Source organism: Sphaeramia orbicularis, chromosome 11 (genome assembly GCF_902148855.1).
Source record: "Sphaeramia orbicularis chromosome 11, fSphaOr1.1, whole genome shotgun sequence".
Classification (NCBI taxonomy): domain Eukaryota; kingdom Metazoa; phylum Chordata; class Actinopteri; order Kurtiformes; family Apogonidae; genus Sphaeramia; species Sphaeramia orbicularis.
The window spans coordinates 18,608,910-18,632,553 of record NC_043967.1 but is presented as its reverse complement, the minus strand read 5'-3'; the positions used below and the strand labels follow the sequence as shown (position 1 = coordinate 18,632,553).

Sequence of the window (23,644 nt, the reverse complement as noted above, 5' to 3'; positions counted from 1 at the left end):
GCTGTCACTGTTTGGGAGAACTGGAAAAAAAAAAGCCTTAAAAGGAAAACCTTCATTTGTTTTTGTTTTTTTCTCCGACTAGCCATATTATTAAGTTTACAAGTTGAGCCACGCTACAATGTACACTACAAACAAAAAGTTAAGGATATTTTTAATTTTTGGGCTATTTTTTTCAGTTGGGATTCTTGCACAGCACTTTTTAGTTTTTTGTGTGTGAACTGAATTGAAACACATTTTTTTAATGACTAGACACAGTTTTATTTACAAATGGCAAAAATGACCAAAAAAATTACAAAAAAAAAGAAATATCATTCACTTTTTGTTTGTAGCATATATATTAGTGTAGTGCAAATTAGTCAGAGTTTTTATACAGAGCGCAAAAATATATTAACAGTGACATACAACAAGGAAGTGCAGAGAAAAAGACAGGTAGAAAAAACACAAATGAGTGACAAAAGAAAATATAAGAGAAAATTTAAAAAATGTGGTATTTATATGAATATATATATATATATATATATATATATATATATATATATATATATATATATATATATATATATATATATGTATATACAAAGAATTCGAAATTAAACAGTATTTGCATATTTACATTCTTGTTACATATGATGTGTTGAAAATATGGTTAAAGAGTGTACGTTTTTATATTTTCAGATAACAGTCCAACTTTCAGAGGAACCTCCCTTCCTGATAGGTTCTCCTGTGTTGCTTGATCCTTGTACCAGTTAATCCCATCCTGATGCCTTTGTGTCGAAGTCGGCTCCATGGATCTATCCTCTCTCCCCAGGCGTGAAATTGCTGCTGATCTGTTCTGTGGGTTCTACGCCATGCGCACTGTCCGACTAAGCAGATTCCCATCTTGTCTTCATGGAGGTAAACACGCTGAGGTGTGGACACGCTCCATCATGGATCGCTGATTACATACTGCAATAAGAGCCCAAACAAAGGCCAGGTCTGCAGCCCTATTATTCTTAGTCTCTACGGTGTCCACGCAAAGGAGTTAAACACAGGTATGAGGCAGGTATTAAACCATGATCCCATGACTGCAGCCTGGTATAAAACGTCTGATACCGCGTCCCAAATCTCCAACGGAACATGGACCATCACAAAGCGCTGTTAGTGGAGGTGGAGTTACAGGACTGCGACAGAGTTTTGTCTTTAGCACTTTATGTTTATGTTTATGTTTATGTTTACGCATTTGGCAGACGCTTTTTTCCAAAGCGACTTACAGGGGAAAACCAATTAAATCACTCAATCAATCAAATTTTATTTATATAGCGCCAGATCACAAAAAAGTTATCTCTTGACATTTTATATATAGAGTTGGTCACTTTGGAAGAACTTCACAATGCAGTTTTCATTGACAAAAGCAAGTACTTTCCTGATGCTGTTATTACTGCCATTGTGTTTTTTTGGTGTTTGTTTAATAATTTTGTGGCTCAAAACAGACATGGACGGAATGGAGTTCCACACTTGACTCCTTCATATCTACACAAATCTACATCATGTTTTGCTTCAGTGTCTTTTTAACTCCCAACAGACCTGCTCTTATGATTTTTTCTGTTTCATTTCAGACTTCAAGTATTAAGGTGCATTACCATCACTTTCTGTGTTTGAGTGTGGACCAGAGTTAATATTCCCTTGATTAAAAACCCCAGAATGGAAAAAAAAAAAAAATACTGACTCTACAATGAAGTCCTTTTTTGTGGCCACCATAGGGGAGGGTAGTGGTTGGTTGTATAATCACCCACTTCACTTATAATTATCAACAAATATCACAAAATGAAACTCTAAGTTTACTGTCAGTTTTCTTTGGCACCTTTTATATTTATTATAATTTATTTTTAATGAGTTATGTCTTTGCCTTTCAAGCAGATCTGGGGGTCCTCAAGGCTGCTTCTGCTCTGAGCCTGTGAGGTGGTCAAAAATAGATTTGTAAAATTACACTAATACACTTATTGGCTCCTTAAAATTCAACAATTTAACATAAATGTAACCAGGCTATGAAAAAAAAAAAAAAAATGCTAGTGTTATTTTTGTAAATGTTGCAAATGATGAAAGGTGGTTTGAACTGCAAAACTGTGAGAATTTAGAAAGAAACTGTTTAGAAAAACATGGAATGTTGTTAATTTTAAGCTTAAAGTTAACTCACTTTATTATCCAGGTCTCTGCATTTTACCTGCATTCACACTATCATTACCTCATGGCTGACATTAGGAGTTAGATGTTTATCATCATCGTAGTCAGGGGCAACGGCAGAAGAATTAACCTATATGTACCTGTTTTTAATGGTGGGAGAAACTGCATGTATGCATCAACTTAACATAGAAAGGCTCTGGTTCAACTGAGAATCGAACCCTAAACTTTCTTGCTATAGGGCTGAGTTGCTAACCTTTATACCACTCTGCCAACACTCGGCCGATAACAATGTTTGTTTTCCTTTTTTTCAATAGTTTTGCCACCATCATGACCAACTCACATGACTTCTGTTATCCATAGCATTCATTAACCATTAGAGCAGAAATGAATGTCTATTATTATTATTATTATCTCTTTTTTAACAGTTGGCCATTGAACTTCTCCCTTTAGTTTCTCTTAAATTCAGCCAGGGGTGCTGCTACCAATTGTGGGCCCATGAAAGGTAAACGTTGTGGGCCCTTTCATAAAATTCAGTATGTTGTTGATCTGTCGGAGTGTTCGCGTGGGGGGGGGGGGGGCAGTCCACACATAGCGTCATTTGCGCTAGGGTGAAAATGAAACTGAAACTTAACATACTTTCAACATCTGATTCCCGACTCCTATGTCTCTCTTATACAGCGGATCTTACAGGACATTTTCACAACTTCTAACCTGTATCCACTGGACGCCCTCCTCTGCTCTATGGGCCCCCCACAAATGCTGGGCCCCATGAATTTGTCATGTTTACACCCCCCACATCGCTGCAGAAAAAAAAATTCTTACTTTAGCCTGGATTTGAGCCCCAGTGTTTTGCATTGCAGTCCAAGACATTACCTACAGAGCTCTATACCAGTTGTATTTCAAATTGACCTGTTCGCTATTTGATTATCTTACTTCTTTTGGGTGGTGCTTGGATGCTGTTTTTTGCACCCCGAGGCTCTCTTACCTCTTGTATTGGAGGGCGGAGGGTCTACTGTGCACGTGCCATTTATAACTAGTGTTTATCTGGTAAAGGGGGTTAAATCTGAACTAAAGTCTAATAATCATGAAGAGACAACTGTCTATTCAAGCAGCATTTGGGTCTGTATGAATAATGGGCAGCCACAGAAGGTATGGAATGTATTATTATACAGTAAGAACTATAGAACTGCATGACATTAACCACAAAACACAGCCAGTGTTTGAGTGAATCACACAACGTTGTCAAACATATTCCTATATCTAACTGGTGTGTAGATAAAATTGACTCCATTTACTGTTGGGCTGGCATGTGTCAGCATCTTGTGAATCATTACAGTGTTTTGCGTCACAGATGGGCCAGTATTCTACGTGCACACACACATTTATGAACTACTAGTAGGCCTTCTACTAAGTAGAAAAAACCTCAGGGTCACTTAACATTAAAGAGTACATTGTATTGTGAAATATGACCATAATACATAGTATTGCAAGAATATGACAATTCGGACAAAGATATCACATACGCATATATATATATATATATATATATATATATATATATATATATATATATATATATATATATATATATATAGCCCCTCCACCCCCCCATTATCTATTTTTTCTGGATCTGCCAATGACATTAGCAATATTAACACAAGCATATGATGGTTGATGCAGATGCAGTTAGAGTACACTGCAAAAATCAAAATCTTACCAAATGTATTTTTCTCATTTCTAGTCAAAATATCTCATCACACTTAAAATAAGACATAATCACCTAAAGAGTAACTTTTCAGTGAGATACAAGAATTTATTGTTAGACAATAGACCTTAAACATCTTATTTCATGAAATCTTACCACAATAATTTTCACCTGTTCCATTGGCAGATTTATTTGCTTGAATTAAGCAAAAAAAATTTTGAATCTTGAATAACCTTGAATTCAGAACCGTGATTGTGGACCCCTAAGGGTTAAACAAAATACCCTCAACTACCATGAACAACCTGAAATTTCTTTTTTAAAAAAAAGTGGAATTTTAATAATATTATGCCACACTTTATCATTTACACATGTATATTATAAGTTAGACATTACAGTGGATCTACAAGGGTACAAAACATTTAGTAACAGGCATCTGGAACTGAAAAATTTAACTTGACTAATAATATGATATACATATAATATGAACCCTATGATCAGTAGGATGTTGTACATTCACCCTGGGGGCCAAATTGAACACTTTGGAGGGCCAGTTTTGGCCTGCGGACCTTATGTTTGCCACCCCTGAGCCAGAGCATCACCTCATCTGTCATTTGTATCTGTGTTAAAATAGTCCAAAATGACAGCAGGTGAACTAAAATGTGTCAACGCAGCAAAGTCATACATTTAGAAACACACGAGGCCAGAACTGGTGAGCTTCGACCTGTCCCCGGAGGAAGTGGAGACTCCTGCGGGAGCGACTGGGCTGTAAATGGGTCAAATAATCTCTAATCTTCTGACAGAGGTCTCACTCTGCTGCGGTTTTAAAACCATGGATGTAAGTCATTTTAATATTTCTGTTAAAATAGCTGCGATTCAGTGTCGGGACAAAGCGTTCATTTAATCACAGACATTCCCTTGTGTATTTGTGTGTGTGTGTATTTGTGTGTATTTGTGTGTGTGTAAGTGTTGCATCCAGGATGTAGCGTACACAATCGCCGCTGTACAATTTTCAAACTTCTGTTCTGCTTCCAATAGACTCCTCAGTGTGACGGCTGGAGCCTGAGCTGAATTCTAACAGCATTGTTGTGCAATCTGTCAAAACAATGAGTAAGCCGATTTGTATACAAAGGAACAGAATGTAATTCCGAATGAGAATTTGGGGCCGTTCATCCCCTCTTCACTGCCTGTGACAGGTAATTCTCCAGGGTTCAAATATTTCTGGATAACATAATCATATTTTCCAAGTTTTTTCATCATTGACCTGCACTTCTTCAAGTTAAATCACATCACAGGGATTAAAAGCAGCTATTAAACCCAAATCCACTCATGTTTGCCGGGGGATGATATCAAACTTCAATTGGAGTTTGAGCTTTAGCAGTTTCATTTTGATCACGATGGGATTTTCTGATCCTTCAAATAAAGCTTCAAAAAAAGCCCCCCACCTGCTATGAACCTAAATTAATATGAATGTTTTATTTCATAGGGATTGGAAGAGTCAATCATTCCCTGACAGAAGGTATGAATAGCAAAGAGCAGGGATTACTGCAGCTAAAGTCTATGGAACAACATACAGACACATACAGACATGGGCTCAGCCATAGAAAAGGACAAGCTGGACCATAGAATTTGATAAATAATATGATTACCAACAATAATAAGAACAATACATAAATAAAACGGACAAATGACATGAACTGATTCACTATAAGACCCCACAAAAAAAGAAAATACGCCTTTTTCTGGACAATATACAGAGTAATTTACATATTGCAACAAAACCCATAAGAAATATATAAGCTTTTTTTTTTTTTTTTTTACATCTGGGTGCTTCTATGAAACTGGTCCCTAAAAACAGAAAATTCAAACCAGATGTAGACTAATGTTAGGAAGCAAGTTTGGAAGCACTTTGGGTCTGTTTTAAACATAAATATTTACTGAGATAAAAGAGCAATTATTTTTGAGATAAAACACATTTTTATGTTATTTTCATACAAAAATCCGCATGTAACAGTCAAAAGGACACGAAAGTTATGCAGTACTATTTTTTTAAATATCTTTTTAATCTCTCAGGGGTACATTTTGGGAATCAGACTGATTATGTCAAGCAGAGTGTTTCACAAAAATGACCGCCATTGCAAAATCACTGGCGATTTCTATGTATTTAACCCATAAAGTCTCAAACAACCACCAGCGACTAAAATCATCTACCAACATAAAATGTTCAGTAACTTCAAATCCACTAATCCTATCATCCCCATGTACGTAATTTGTGTAAAATACAGTTTGTCATCTTTTCATGGTCATCAGATATGACCCATTTGGACGTTCAGAGGCTCCATTGTTACCGTGGAAACACTGTCATTTTCTACAACATTGATTCACCAGTAAAACCCATGAAGTTGGATCAATGACAGTGGATGGAGACACTTGGTTTATGTTCAGTTAATGATAGATTTTGTTGAAAAAGTCATATTTTCTTCATTTTTCTCTGTTTCTGATGTTATGACAATTAACTTTAATCTGATCTTTTATAAACATGTACATGATCAATCGATTAAATCTGGGAAAATACCTGATTTTTATTGAAGAAACACAAAATACGGAGGATAATATTATAACAAATGGTGATAAATTGCTTAAGAAAGGTTAAATAGAGAGAAAAATTCATTTGGGAACTGCCAGAAAAGTAACACTGGGTCTTTATGGGTTAAATGATCAAGTTCTGCATGTAATGCCAGTGGACACGATGGGTTACACATGAGACCTGGAATGAGACTGAGATTCATGAAAAACCTGTATGTCTGGATTAGAAAAACCACTAGGATCCACAAATTTAACACAGTGTCTTTATTTATAGCGGTATATAAGACCATTTACAGCCATGTTTTCCAAATCAAATGCGCTGACACCTAGGTAGGTTTTCATGTCCCTATTTTTGACCCAATATTTTATTAAAAATTCCTTAATCTTGGGATGGCTCAGAGCAAGAGTATAATGTTTTTGCATTTATCAGAGATCATCATTAGGTACATCCTGGGGGGAAATATGTCTACATTTCTCTATTATTATTGGGTCTAAAAAGCTGGTAAAGTGGCAAATACCAAAATGAACCTAGTTTCATAGAAGCACCCATTTACATCATATTTTACATATAATTATTTTAATTCCAGATATTTTGTCGAAATTGTTAGAGAGGTACTCGACACTGTAAACTGACTGAGCGAGGAATATTGTCTCAACTCTAGTCTGTTATAGATAATGTTAGCTGCCTGTTCCACTGTGTTGATGTTAGAGAAGCAAATTAAGCTTTATTATACCAATTGGCATAAAGTATAGTACTAAACACAGAAGAACTTTCCGCCTAATGTGTTCTCAAGCTCTGTAATCCCTCTCTATATCACTCACTCCCACATCACATATGCGATAACCCATGTAATTGTTTATATATTTACATTTTGATAAGATTGTAACATGTTAGATTGTGTATGTGAAGCTATATTTCAACTGTGATCTTAAACATATTTCCAAATTCAGATTCTGTTAGTCTATACATACAGATATAGATCAACCCATAAAGACCCACTATGACTTTTGTCTCAGCTCCCAAATTATTATTTTTTTTCTATTTAACCTTTTATTACCTCCGCCATTAGGTATTGTGATCGCTTTGCTTTGTGTTTGCGTGCGTGTGTGTTTGTTTGTTTGTTTGTTAACAAGATAACTCAAAAAGTTATGGATGGATTTTCATGAAATTTTCAGGAACTGTTGATACTGGCACAAGGAAGAAATGATACAATTTTGGTGGTGATTGGGGGTGGGGGGGCCCACTGATCCACCTTGGCGGAGGTCTGCGCTCTCCATGTGCTTTTCGTGTTAAGTAATTTATCACCATTTATTGTAATATTATCCTCTGTATTTTGTGTTTTTTTCAGTGAAAATCAAGATAGTGTCACAACCCGGCTCTGAGGTGGTGACCAGAATGGAGACGGAGGTGGTGAAAAAGTAACAGGATTTATTAAGTAAATTAATAATAACAAAAACACAAAATTGCCGAGATACGCCAGCCAGGAGGAGCAGGGCAGAGCAGGACCAGACCAGACAGCCAGCAGCACCGAGACCAGACCAGAGAGACAACCAGAGAGCCAGAGGTCCAGAGAGCCCGAGAACCAGAGAGCCAGAGAGCCAATGATCATCACGGGCGAGCTGCCTATATAGTCAGGCCTGGACCGCCACAGGTGCCACCAATCATGCCATCGCCGTCTGCAAAAGAGAACTGACAGTGCCCCTAGTGCCCGAAAGGTGCGGGGCCGTCACACCCCCCCCCAAAAAGAAAGGGCCTCTCTCTAAGAGGACCGTCTGAAAGAAAATACGTTAAACAAAACATTCACTTAGTAACAATTTTGATTTGTATGCTTACCCCAGTCTCTTAAAACCAGCACCAGCTTACCATCCTCATCCAGCCACCCAGCAACTCCGGCGCCTGGAGAAGCACTTTAAGAGTGAGAGGGACAGGTGGAAGCAAGCGGGTTAAGAGAGATGGGGGAATCAAAAATCAGGCTCGAGACAGAGCATCCGCCACAACATTTTCAGAGCCTTTAATGTGGCGACTGTCTAAACTATATGTCTGTAAAAACAGGAACCACCGCATCAGTCTACGGTTCGGACAGATCAAAGAGTTCAAGAATGTGATTGGGTTATGATCAGTGTAAATGATCAGTGGGACACTACAGTCCAGATAGACTTCAAAATGCTGGAGAGCCCACACCAGAGCCAGAGTTTCTTTCTCTATGACTGAATAGTTAATCTGGTACCCATTGAACTTCTTTGAAAAGAAACTAACAGGATGGTCAATGCCATCACTTCCTGTCTGAAGCAGCACAGCACCTGCACCGACGTCACTCGCATCCACGTGCAGCTGAAAGGGCTGATCCAAACGGGGAGCTGCGAGGACCGGAGGAGAACACAGAACAGTCTTTACGCTGTCAAAAGCCTGCTGACAGGAGTTAGACCAGATGAATTTTGCCCTCGCCTTTAACAGGTCTGTCAAGGGAGCAACTATGGTGGAAAAGTTTTTACAAAAGCAACGGTAATATCCTACTAACCCCAGGAAACGCATGAGTTCCTTTTTGGTGGTCGGCACAGGATAGTGGGAAATTGCCTCCACCTTGGCCTGGATGGGTCGCACTTGCCCCTGACCCACCACCTTTCCCAGGTAGGTGACGGTGGCTTTTGCAAACTCGCATTTCGCCAGGTTAACAGTTAAGTTGGCATCACGTAACCGCTCAAACAGTTTTCTGATGCGACTCACGTGTTCACCCCAGGTGTCGCTGTAGACCACGACATCATCTAGATACACAGCACAGCCTTCTAACCCCGAAACCACGGTGTTCATCAGGCGCTGGAACGTGGCTGGTGCATTACGCAGACCAAAGCTCATCACTGTATAAGAAAATAAGCCAAAAGGTGTAATAAAAGCTGAAATTTCCTTTGCTCTCTTTGACAGTGGAACTTGCCAATAGCCTTTAAGCAAATCAAATTTGCTAACAAATTGTGCTGAACCCACTTGGTCAACACAATCATCCATACGTGGCAACGGGTAAGCGTCTGGTTTTGTGACACTGTTCACTTTCCTGTAATCTGTACAAAACCTTGGAGTTTTATTTGTCTTGTCCACCAACAAACAAGGTGAAGCCCAGCCTGAGGCTGAAGGTTCGGCTAACCCATTATCCATTAAATATTTTACTTCACTTTCCATAACCTTACGTTTTTCTTCTGAAACTCGATAGAACCGCTGACGGATTGGCTGTGCGTCTCCCACCTCAACATCATGCTCTATCAGATGAGTGCGTGATGGGACATCACCAAACAAACACAGAAAACGCATAATAAGGTCAGATAATTCTGCGTACCGATCAGTGGGAAGGTGACCCAATAAAAGATTAAGATTATTCAGTGTTTCAGAATTTTCAGTCTGCCACACAACATACTTTCATCAGGTGCACGGACTTCATCATTCTGTACCACAACAGGTGTGACATTTACTGAACACACATCAGCGGCAGCAACAGCAAGCTCAGGTGTTGCGTCCTGCTGTTGCGCACTCCCCCCGCCCCCAAAAGACTGGAACTCACGGGGGTGGTACGGCTTCAGCAGGTTAACATTACACAACTGTTTTTTCTTCCTGCGACCTGGAGTGGACAGTAAATAATTGACATCTGAAGTCCGCTGCAAAACTGAAAATGGACCCTGAAATTTAGCCTGGAACGGTGAGTTCACCAGCGGTAATAGAGCCAGAACCTGATCACCAGGAGAAAATACCCGAATTTCAGATTTCCTGTCATATAATCTTTTCATTTTACTTTGTGCACAGGCTAGATTTCCCCTAGCCATCTCCACAGCCAAAACCAAACGACGTCGAAACCCCTGCACATAATCAACTAGAGACTGAGGAGGTTCAGACGGAACCACAGAGTCATGGAGGAGAGTCAATGGGCCGCGAACTGCGTGACCAAACACCAGGTCATTCGGACTAAAACCAGTGCTCTCCTGCACCACCCCTCTGGCAGCTAACAATAACCACGGCAACCCCTCATCCCAGTCCTGATCCAACTCTACGCAATAACTGCGCAACAGAGACTTAAGGGTTTGATGGAATCGTTCTAATGCACCTTGGCTCTGTGCATGATATGCAGAAGCTTTATTATGTTTCACGCCTAGCTGTTTAAGAACCTGTGAGAATAAATTCGATGAGAAATTTGTACCCTGGTCACTCTGAATTATTGTAGGTATTCCAAACACTGAAATAAACTGTGTTAAAGCTTTAACCACAGCCTTCGCTGTTATTGTGCGAAGCGGATAAGCAGCTGGATACCTCGTCGTCTGACACATGACGGTGAGTAAATAACAGTTACCTGATTTGGAACGTGGTAATGGGCCAACACAATCAATAATCAGGTGCTCAAAAGGTTGAGCCGCAACTGGAATCGGAGCTAAAGGAGCTGGTTTAATGGTTTGATTTGGTTTACCTGTAATTTGACAGGTGTGACACGATTTGATGTAGTTTGACACATCTTTTTTCATACGGGGCCAAAAAAAATACTTAAGAATGTAATGATAAGTCTTGTGAACCCCTAAATGTCCTGACTGATCATGAGAAGTCGTAAGCACCTCCTCCCTGAATTTTGAGGGAACAACAACTTGAAACACCGGTTCACCAAAGAAACTGTCACAGTGGGGCGTCCATTTACGCACCAACAGGTCATCCAACAGTAAATAACACTGAGCCGCACTGTTCCCTTCAGCAGCTGATACCACCTTACGCACAAGCTCACAGAGAGTCGGATCAGCACGCTGTTCTGCGATCAGCTCACTACGGGAAACAGACAGAAGTGAGTCAGGTACAGATAAAGCACATGTGTCACGGACATCCTCACAATGCTCCGCCTCAGACTGATTTTTACTCTGAGCGCGAGTAACCACACATGCCGGGTACACCTCAGAGTCGTCCTGGACTGACTGTTCAGTCATTTTGGGGACAGATGGAAAAAACGTCACAACCGGGGAAAGCGGAGCATCAACCCATACCCTGCTACCAGCCAGGTCATTACCCAGGATAACATGTACTCCGGGAACAGGCAGGGCAGGACGCACCCCCATAACCACCTCACCTGTCACCAGCCCACAACTAAGATGGAGTTTATGAATGGGAGCAGGTACGACTGTCAACCCCATTCCTCGGACCAGAACGAAATCTCCAGTGGCTGTGCTGTCAGAAAACGGTAACACAGAACCCAGAATAAAAGAATGGAATGCACCTGTGTCACGCAGGATTTTCACCGGAGTGGAAACATCAGTGCCCACCAAAGACACATGACCATCTGAAATGAACGCAGAAAAATCAGATTGCGCCAAACCACAATCATTCACAGATTTAACGTCGCTACAGGGCACACAGGAATTAGTCTGAACAGGATTGATTTTGACCCCACAGGTGTCCACAGAAACAGAGTGTGTCACAGGAGCAGCCAGAACCACGGGCTTAACCTGCGCATTCTTACCAGATCTGCGTGGACATTCTGCTTTCCAATGGCCCCTGCCTCTGCAATAATTACAAACCTTAGAGTTAGTTGGAAAACGTGGTGATGCGTCCTGCTTCCAGGACCCAGACCCAGCCTCCCGTTGTCTACCAGACGAACGGAACCTGCTGTCCTCAGGGTCTACACCACCATTAAACTGACGGCCTCTGTGCGTCAGCACGTACTCATCTGCGAGCGCAGCCGCTTCGGTCACAGTGTTCACTTTGCGCTCGTCCATATGAACAGCTATGTGTGGAGGAATAGTGTTTTTAAATTGCTCCAACACTATCAACTCACATAGTGCTTCATAAGACTCAACACCCAATGACAAACACCAGCGATTAAAGTGTGTAATTAAGTCTCTAGCAAACTCCATATGAGTCTGCCCACTGTGTTTCTGCCAGGTGCGGAACCGCTGACGGTATGCCTCAGGCACCAGCTCATACGCTTTTAACACAGCCTTTTTGACAGATCCGTAAATTTTACTCTCGACCAGACTCAGAGCAGAATACGCTTCCTGCGCCTTCCCTGTCAGGACGCACTGGAGCAGCAGCGTGCGCTCTGCGTCAGACCAGTTCCGGCTGTCAGCCACGCGCTCAAACAGAGAAAAAAATGTGTCTGGGTCCCGTTCACAAAACTGAGGGACCAGACGTAAGTTAGTAACCACATCGAAACGCGGAACCTCAGAGGACTGAGTAGGACCGGGTCCACTACCCTGACTTAAACTCAGCCGTCGTTCATCCAGATCTAACCGTTTAAGCTCCAACTGCAGTAAAAGCAACCTTTCCCGCTGCTCAAACGTTAAGCCTGCGTCTCCCACATCTGAGACCAACGCAGCACCAGAATCTACGGTCAAGCCAACCTGAGGCTTAGACCGGAGAACCCCGCTCTCCAACAGATTGCCTTTGATAATCTGTCTCATAACGACTTTCTGCCGCTTATCACCGACATCCAAATCAAAATGTTCAGCCACTTTAACCAGTTGCTCTCTGGAACAGCTGTCCAACCACTCCTCTGAAGGAGCAGACAGGAAGTCCTCTACCGAGGCCATTTTAAATTAACCTACCAGAAAAAAACCACTAAAACTCACCTGAAACTCCTGAGCCAAAAGCCAGAACACACTCCACAGCCACCGCAGCCAGTCCCTCTATCTGCCTAGCAGAAACTTCTCTAAGCTCCTCCCTAGTCTTCAGGTGTCTACTGGTGGTGGGTATTTATGCACTGAATCCCGCATGCATAGTGAAGCAACCGGATAAACGGCGACTTCAACTAAAGCATCGGATGTGCTCCCGAGACAACTGCTCTACCCACGGTCAACACCACCTAAGAAAGAGCCCCCCCAGCGAATTCCAAAGGGGAAGACGCTCTGAACCTACAGGGACCAGACAGCAGCGACACACCAGTGTGAAACGACATGAACAGAGCTCAGAGTTTAAACTTAGCTGAACATGAACAAAACACACATCCGGCTCGCTCTACACACAGACAGACTCACCTCAAGTCTCCAAAAGCAGACAGATTGCGCACACATGCACAATGAAAAAACACACCCGACCGCCACGTCACGTGGACACTACTACAACCAGTCATTCACAAAATCATGTAGGCCCCGCCCACACAGCTGAGACTACCGCTAATGAAAAAATGAATGAATCAAACAAACCTCCGCTTGTCACATGGACCAAGGACCGGACAATCTCCACTTGTCACATGATCAAGGAAACCAAACGGACGAGCCCCCACTTGTCACATGATCAAGGAAACCAAAAGGACGAGCCCCCACTTGTCACAACCCGGCTCTGAGGTGGTGACCAGAATGGAGACGGAGGTGGTGAAAAAGTAACAGGATTTATTAAGTAAATTAATAATAACAAAAACACAAAATTGCCGAGATACGCCAGCCAGGAGGAGCAGGGCAGAGCAGGACCAGACCAGACAGCCAGCAGCCCGAGACCAGACCAGAGAGACAACCAGAGAGCCAGAGGTCCAGAGAGCCCGAGAACCAGAGAGCCAGAGAGCCAATGATCATCACGGGCGAGCTGCCTATATAGTCAGGCCTGGACCGCCACAGGTGCCACCAATCATGCCATCGCCGTCTGCAAAAGAGAACTGACAGTGCCCCTAGTGCCCGAAAGGTGCGGGGCCGTCACAATAGATAGATAGATAGATATAGATACATAGGTATAGATATAGATATACGTATATATATGTGTGTGTGTACACACACACATATTTATTTGTTTGTTTGTTTGTTTTGATTATGCCTTTGTCATCATTACGTGTATTTCAATTGATTTTTTTTTTTAATTTATAGCGAACGAGTGATGAATTAATTATGGCTGTTTTATATTTTGTTTCTGTCACCTGCCGAGGGACTGCAGATGAAGAGTAATTATTTTTACTAATTCTGGCATATTTATGGGTGTATTTTTTTATACAGCAATGTTCATAAATGTGCACAGTCCCTAAATAAACCAATAAATAAATAAAGAAAAGTATGTTATGTTTATATATGTGAGTGAAAACACAAAATGATTTCAATCTGCTTAACTAACTGAGATGTGATGGTTATGTTGTGAATTTGGACAGATATACCAGAATTCTAGAGGTGTTGGTGAGGATTTTTAATTTTCTTTTGACCCAAAAGTAGATGCAGAGTTAGGATGTTATGTATGTGTTCAAGGGAATATAGAGTAGGGGTCCATGCAGAAACCAACACCCAATCACACTAAGTCTTCAGATGTGTGTCATTATTTTCATACATCCCTTCATGTACTTCAGTCGTCCTATTTTAATTCAACCTGGACTCCAACTATAATTTCACTCCGTTGCTATGACGATGTCTGCAGCCACAGGGGCTTTAACTCAGCACTGCGTCCACACTGCTGCTTAAAAGCACACACTTAAGGAGTGATGGAGGCTTTTCCTCCTCCTCAAACTTTGTTTGCTGTGGCTCAGGCTACTTGATATATAGGATGTTCCATTTATTTTGGATCAGCAGGGATTAGCAGAAGGTAAACTCCCGCTGCAGACTCAGTTTACTTTGCCTGTGTGTGAAAAAGAGTCACCCTTTCTTCTTATGTTCTTCTGTGAATATAAATATTGGATCAAGTGGCTGCGTCGAGTGGTTCTTGCATTTCACAAGGTATAATACAACAAAAGTGGTTTCTCCACAGAATATAATTATAGTGCTTATAATTATTTTAAGCAGCATGATACATGATTATTAATGAATAATACAGTATGAGACTGGAGTACCTACATGTAGAGGTTTGTGAAGTGTTTTATATCTGTGTTCCTCTGTGTTTTGTGTTTTAAGTGACAGTAAGTATTTATACAAAGCATTTAACCCATAAAGACCCAGTCCTACTTTTGTGGTAGTTCCCAAATTACTATTTAATTAATCACCATTTATTATAATATTATCTTCTTCATTTAACATTTTTTCAGTGAAAATCAGGTATTTTCCTAGATTTAATTGACTGATCATGCAGATGTTCATTAAAGCTCTGATTAAAGTTGAGGGTTATTAAATCAGAATCAGAGAAAACTGAAGAAAGAGTGACTTTTTCAGCAGAGATATCTGTAGTGGCAACAAAAAAGCCAAAACCTTCTTTGCCACTTCTTGCAGGACGTGAAGTTTTCTGACTCGTGTGTTCCAAGTATAATCCAGAACCAGGAAGATAAAAAAAAAAAGGGCAGACGGATTATAAAGTGATCTGTCTATTTATTCCAAGGGAAAAAAAAGAAAAATCAAAAAAGGTTACAAAAACTTAGTTGACAGTTAAAGCGTTCTTTGTCTCTATATCAAAATTTAGTAGCAAAATTAACTAAACAGCAACTACTAAGATGACAATGACAGTCAGAAATACTGTAGCTTCCTTTCCTGCTTAACTGAAAGTCTCTCCCCTCAGAGCATGAGCTTTGCAGGTGTGCTCACATCACTTTACTACACTTAGCTACACTTTACAGCAGAGGGTCAGCTTGTGGTAGCAGGACAGAACTAACAGAGCGCTGATTGGCCGATTATTTACAAATACTATGCTAAATTAATATTAGAAAAAGATGACATGCAAAACTATCCTACGATCCAAATATAAAGACAAAATCAATGGATTAATATTTAAATGAGGCGCAATATGCAAAATTATACCTAAATTACTTTATGGCTCCAACAATATCATTGACTGAACATAAACCCAGTGTCTCCATCCACTGTCATTGATCCAGCTCCATGGGTTTTACTGGTGAATCAATGTTGTAGAAGATGACAGTGTTTCCATGGTAACTACAGAGCCTCTGAATGTCCAAATGGGTCATATCTGATGACCATGAAAAGATGAATAACTGTATTTTACACCAATTTTTTACATGTATCGATGGGATTGGTGGATCAACAATTACACTGGTCAACAACAAATTTATTGTTTAAGTTTTTTGAGCTGATTTAGGATAATTTTGGTGTGCTGAATCCAAAAATCACATTAATTTTGCTCAATCAGGTCAACTTTCTGAACTATGCTACATATTGGCTTTTTAACATTTTGCTTACATCTATGGGCATTTTCACATCATATGACACAAAATTCTTTCATATTTCTTGCAATAAAGGAGTTCTGAAGATTTTACTTTTGCCAATTTATGATTAATGGCTTTTTTAATATTACAGGTGAATGAAATGGCTTCGACGAGAAGATCTTGCAAAAATAAGCCTGACGTATTCTGCTACATCTGCGGTGAATACGCCATTGTACCTAACAGGAATCCTGTTAGAAAATTTTTTTTTTTCTCTTTAAACCTATTTTGGGTGAGAACTATATAAAAAAGTCACAAAATGTAATCAATTTTGTGAGACGATCAAATTTTTCAAAATCAAATTAGCAAAAAAACCTGACCTGATTGAGAAAAACAGATGTCATTTTTGGATTTAATGGTGCAAAATGGTCCTAATTCAGTTGAAAAAACCTAGACAACTTGCAAAAACATTTTTTTTGTAACCCAGTGTTATTAAACATTTCATATCGGTAGCTGATTTTGGTTGCCAGTGAATGTTTGGGTCTTCATGGGTTAAGTGCCACCAATAAAAAGCATAGAGCAAAGTGTATTAAAACCTTTACAATTTTTCAGTTTGTATTATCCTGCAATATTAATGAGCAAACTGACATTTTTCACATGCAAAATTAGGAGAATCCTTTTTAAAGTTATGAAATTTCAGCACATAAATTCAGCAGATTTTATCCCCACCTTGCCACATTAGCCTCAAATCAAACTAACGTGATGTTGATAAGTGTGGTGATTTATCCTGATTTGGTTGATGAAGGATCCCGGTGTCGACGCTGACTGATTATGGAAATCAACAGTAAATTGTTTTTGAACGTGGGCCACGTCTCCCCAGCTCTCCATGAAGGGCACGGGGAGGTGTGCGCTAACTTGCGGCCATGATGTCAGACTTGTAATGTAATTACAAACCCATCTGTCTCTCATCGTATGACAAGCGCAAAATGTCCAATTATGCTTTCGTTTAAATTGTAATTAGTTCGGCCCAATTTGCCATCCTCCAGCGTACTGCACGCCCCTAATGAAAGAGAGATGCATGAATCTGAGCTGAAGAATTCATGCTCAGCTTCACATGGACTTTTAGATGCAGACCCTGCTTTTTAGCCAAAGCAATCATTCAGTCAGACTTCCACACATGGACTCATGCCTCCCAGAATCACCACGTATCCTGTAGAAGTGTTTCGGCGCCAAATTCCTGGGCCAGCATTTCTCAGTGGGCCAAAAGTTTTAAAGATAAAACAACATCCTTTATTTTTACTTGCAAATCTGAAAGCCTTAATCATCTGAGGAGGTGTGTTCTATTTGCGTCAGAGTATATTATGTCTACAGGGGTTTAAAGACCTGCTGAAATCAGAATGTTCTTCAGTATATATGTATGTATGAGTCAGAACTGGAAAATAAAGTGTGGTTGTTGATGTTAAATCACATTACTCATATGTTTTTCATTCCATACTGTTTCTGACACAAATATATATAGATAACATAACTGTCTGATCATGATTCAATTCAACAAATGTATACATTTCACAGAATTAATATAACTTCAACTAAATCACTGACTAAAATTTGCATCGTCAGCAGCCAAAGATATGACGCGAAACACTTGTATGTGTTTTATTTCTGACTTGATGCTTACATGGATATTCATATTTCCAAGTTAACATTAGCTTAGCTGACTAGTGGAAAAGAAAGACACTAAGAGGAGATATACTGTAAATCTGATATTATAGACAACTGAGAAAGTAAGAAAGTATAAAAACAAGTGGTGCCAGGCACAACAAACCCCGCCCCTCACATGAATTGTTACTTAATTTGGCATCGATCCAGTTGATGTCATCAAGTCTGTGTGTGTGCTGATGTCAGCATATCAGATGCCTCTATATATGTGCCGAGTTTGAAGTAAATTGAAACAATATTTATATTTTTATAGACATTTGAATTTTCGCCCATTATAAGTGAATGGGGAAAAAAAAAAGATTTTAAAAATTTAAAAAAAAAGTAAACTTTGACCTACTTTTCCCAAAATGTAATGACATCTATTCTGGGTCACTGGTAATTTAGAAACCCAATTTGGTATGAATTCAACCAGTAGTTCTACTGCTAGAGTGTTAACAAGCAAGCAAACAAACAAACCGAACCAAAAACAATACGTCTTTCCTCCCCTTTGGGGGTAATAATAAAAATATTGACATGTGAAATTAGAAACTTGCTGTCTTTTGCATTTTCCATATTTCTTATTTTGGGTCTTTAAAACAATAAGCAACACAGCAGATGAGTGCTATATCCTTTTATCTGTGTGTTTGAGCATCAATGTTATTAATTATATGGTCACTTCATCAAGAAAAATGTTCTTGGCTTTCTAAAAAATATCTCTTTGAAGTTACTTTTTATGTCCTTTATTAAATATTGTGAGTATACAGTCATGGATTAGTTTAACCCATAAAGACCCAGTGCTACTGTTGTGGTAATTCCCAAATGATTTTTTTTATATCTAGCCCTTTGTGAGTGATTTATCACCATTGATTGTAATATTATCTTCCTTATTTTGCGCTCAATATAAATCATGCATTTTCTTATATTTAATTTACTGATCATGTTGATGTTCATTAAAGCTCACAGTATAGTTGAGAGGGTTATTCTATCGAAAACAGGGAAAACTCAAGGGAAAATTTCTTTTCCAGCAAAGAAATCAATAACTGAACATAAAAAAGTGTCTTCATCCACTGTCATTGATCCAACTCCGTGGGTTTTACTGGGGAATCAATGTTGTAGAAGATGACAGTGTTTCCATGTTCACTACGGAGCCTCTGAACATCCAAATGGGTCATATCTGATGACCAAGAACAAAACTGCATTTTACACCAATTATTTACATGTATTGATAGGATTAATGGATCAGAAGTTATTAAACATTTTAGATCAGTAGATGGTTTTGGCCACCGGTGGAGTTTTGGGTCTTTATGGATTAAAGAAATAATAGGGAATAGTGTCTGTGTGGAAGACAAACAAACAAACAAACAAACAAACAAACAAACAAAGAAGTGCATCATTATCAGGTTAAGAACCATCCACAATACACCAATGTACATAAAGTCTTCTAAAATGCAAATTCCAAATATAATTCAAGCCAAAGAACTTTTACATGTCGAAAAAAATGACTCAAGGTAAAATAAACCTATTACAATTGTACATGTGTTCATAATGTAACCCAAAGGTTTATTATTATTATATTCAAATATAGTACTAATGACTCTAGGCATAATAAGAGTGGTTTAATTAAAAACACTGCAAGGCTCTGCGTTTCCAAAATGCAAATGAACAGGGAAACTAATGCCCGACTGTGTTTTACAGAGACACAGAATGTGCATTTATACTCTCCTCTGTGTTCAAAACTGTGTAAATCCATGTGCTATATGAGTAATTATTATGTAAGATCTGAATTTATAAAACATTCAAAGAAGTTTAGAACTGGACTTACTAATATTTTCATAACCTCAGTGACATTCTCATAGTTATTTCCACAGGCTGCAGTTTCACCCACCAGTTCACACACCAGTGACTTGTAATAGATATCTAAAAATAAACACTATCCACAAATTGCACATGAGAACATTGCACATTCCCTTTCTTTTTATATGCTATTCTTTTATAGAATATACACAATCCCTCTGCAGCTCTCTCCTCTTAGTCCAAAACAAAAGACCAAATATAATGCCAATGAACCTGATGTTTTTTCATGTTGTTGTGGAAAATCAAAGACACTTAAAGCAACACCATGGAACTTTTGCTTGCGGGGTCCCCCTAAAGTCAAGAAATGGTATTGTCTGTTACAACTGTCGTAAAATCTGGATCTCAGTAATACTCATTTGTTGACGAGCCATTGATGCCGGCAAACTCTCTGAGGCAAGACAGTTAATGTGCGTTCAACCATGTCTTCTGGCCAGGTAAAGTAGCCTTACAGCATTTTATACAAACATTACTGTATTTATTTTTAAAAATATCAGAAATAAAAAAAATGTTTATCATGTTAGCTACTGACTTTATAAAACTGCAGAAGGCTACTGCTTGAATAACTTGATGTATGGGCATAAACAGAAGGCTATGATTTCAATACCACGACCTGAAACATAATAAGTTTAACCCATAAAGACCCAAACATCCACTATCGACCTAAACATCTATTGATGTAGAATATTTAATACCTGTTGATCCACTATTCCTATCAATCCATATAAATAATTGGTGTAAAATGCAGTTTGTCATCTTTTCATGATCATCAGATATGACCCATTTGGACGTTCAGAGGCTCCATAGTTACCATGGAAACACCGTCATCTTCTACAACATTGATTCACCAGTAAAACCCATGGAGTTGGATCATGACAGTGGATGGAGATGCTTAGATTATGTTCAGTTAATGATATATTTTGCTGAAAAAAGTGACTTTTTCTTTTCTTTTCTTTTCAGTTTGCTCAGTTTCTGATATAATAATCTTAAAAAAAAACAACAACAACAACATATCTTTATTAAGGTTTTCACACATTACATATGTTTTCCAACATGAAATGATAATATTGTGTGGATCTCCCTTAAAAAAACAGACAGACCAACCCCCCCCCCCCCCCCCCCCCCCCCAAGACCACCTCTGAATATAAGTAATGTTGACTTGAATACTTCTCAAAGTAAAAAACATGTAATTTTCTTTTGTAATAATAATCTTTGACTTTTCTCTGAGCTTTTATGAACATCTACATGATCAGTGAATTAAATATAGGGAAATACATGATTTTTACTGAAGAAATGCAAAATAAAGAGGATAATAATACAATAAATGGTGATGAATCACTTAAGAAAAGGTAAATATATAGAGAAAAATTCATTTGCGAACTGCCTCAAAAGTAGCACTGGGTCCTTATGGGTGACTGTGTTGTACATGTTTCAAAATTGCTGATAAATTTGGGACAGTGTTGTTTTCATTAAGTATGGACAGGTCTGAAGGGGTAGGATTAGATAAGTTTATACTTCTTCCTACTCATTTTTGCTCATGTAAATTTTGAGGCTTAAGACGTTGCAGTTTTAAGTTACTGTTTTGTTTTGTTCTCATTCTCTTGATTATCAGTTATTTGCATTTCTGTTTTTAAGTTGTCATTTATATGATCAAAATGAAGATCAATCAAAGATAAAATAAAATGCAGAAAGTTTTATAGAAGAATTATATACCTACTCAGTAACATCACCAGGTCTCTATGGGTGGGGTATCCCTCCTCCTCTTTCAGCTCTTCCAGCCAGTGAAACTAGGCCAATATTCACCCTAACTCACCTCTTATTTGATCACTCTCACACTTTCTTTTCTTTGTCTCTTTGGACAACACCCTTACCCACTTTGCTTTTCTTGCAGCTTCAGCCATGACTGTAGCTTTCCTTCGTTCGTAACTTCATTTATCTGCCTCGTCTTCTGAAGGTGGGGGGCGGGGGGTGACATATGCCGCCATAAAGCAGTCCAATGTTGTAGTTCTTTTTGCGTAGGGGTTTCAACCCAAAACCAGAAGTTGCATAGTGCCAGTGCAGGCGATACAGACGCTCTGGAGCGATGACGAAAGTGTAATTGAACCTATTGTGAGTTGTTGTACCACCAAAATCACCTTGAAAATATAGTTTGAAGGCTGAAAAACTCCATAGTGTTGCTTTAAATAGCAGTAGCATCACATCCAGATCACAGAATCTGAGCAGCAATCGGTAATTACATCTGTCAGTCATGTCAGAAAATGCCTCCCATTATTAAATCTGCAGAAAATGCAAAGGACACATTTTCTACATTTTTTCTGAAAACACAGGAAAGGAGTAAATAAAGCACAGTTACAATATGCTACGGATTTATTTATTTTTTTGCATGATGAAGCTACAAAACTACCACCCACTGCAGTTTTGATCATTATTAACAATAAGAGTGAATGGAACAAGAAGTTCTGTAGCAGGAAGATATGATCTCCCATCACACATTATATTTATTTCATTTTCATTTAGTATTTTTTAACTTCTATTTCAGTGTTTTTCAACTTTAGGGTCAGGACCCCACACAGGGTTGTCTGGAATTCAAATGGGGTCATTTGAAATTTCTAGTAATTGAATTAAAAAAAAAAAAAAAAGACTAATAAAAAATGTATGGTGAGTTGACAGAGACAATCACAATACATAAAAGACATTCCAAACTGAAGCTGAAACACTGTGGTTCTGTTTATCTTTCAAATGTTCATTGTGGTCAGTTTCAGATGCTGCAGCTCTTTCATAATTCATAGTTTGAGTTCTTGTTTGTTCAGTATTAATTGTCAGCCTTGTAAATCCAAGCTGGACTGACTGTACATATCCTGACCAAGGAAAATAAAATTCTCACTTTGTGCAGTAATCTACACCTGGCTTTTCTGCCTCCGTCCATAATAATATACATTATTTAGACTAAAATTAATGTTTATTTGCAACATAGTATAGCAAACTATTACATGATCAAAAACAAATTAATTTTAGCAAAAAATGTCTCTGTTTTGAATGTGAGGGGTCGCCAGAAATGTGTGATGTTAAAATGGGGTCATGAGCCAAAAACAGCTGGGAACCACTGCTCTATTTAATCAAGTTTTATGACAAATTTACAAACAATAAACAAACAAACAGAAAAAACATTCTGTAAAAATTAAAATTACAATGATGCTACAAGACTGGTTTATGTGATATGTGCTTGTGCTACATCACTAGCACACTGAGCTAGTACAGAATGTTTGCACAATAGCTCATATCATATAGTAAAACAAAGTACATAAGTATGTGAATCAGGAGCGTTTTTTCTTTCTATTTATTTCATTTTAATTGGAGCTGAGTTGAGGGAAGTATTTTAACCCTTTGTCAGGCAAGTGATTATTTTTGGTAATTTCCTCAAACATTAAATACAGGGCCAATCCTGTGCCTCAGTGAGGTCCAGAAGTATGTTGGATTTTATAACATTATACACTGATTCAGAGAGATTTTTTAGACATTTTGAAGCTGTAAATAGTGAATATGGGTGATTTTTTTAATGTGATTTTAGGATATTTTATGTGATTTTGTGATTATGACCTTATACAGTTGTTTTATTGCATGTGTTTACTTTTTTGCAAGT

General features: G+C 38.7%; 1 long non-coding RNA gene across 1 annotated transcript; it reads left to right on the top strand.

Annotated features, from left to right (window-relative positions):
- The first annotated feature begins 1,009 nt into the window (after positions 1 to 1,009).
- Positions 1,010 to 15,624, top strand: LOC115428513 (uncharacterized). Its single transcript, XR_003936634.1, has 3 exons — positions 1,010 to 1,020; positions 9,568 to 9,574; positions 15,530 to 15,624. It is a non-coding gene; the product is annotated as an uncharacterized LOC115428513 (long non-coding RNA).
- The last annotated feature ends 8,020 nt before the right edge of the window (positions 15,625 to 23,644 follow it).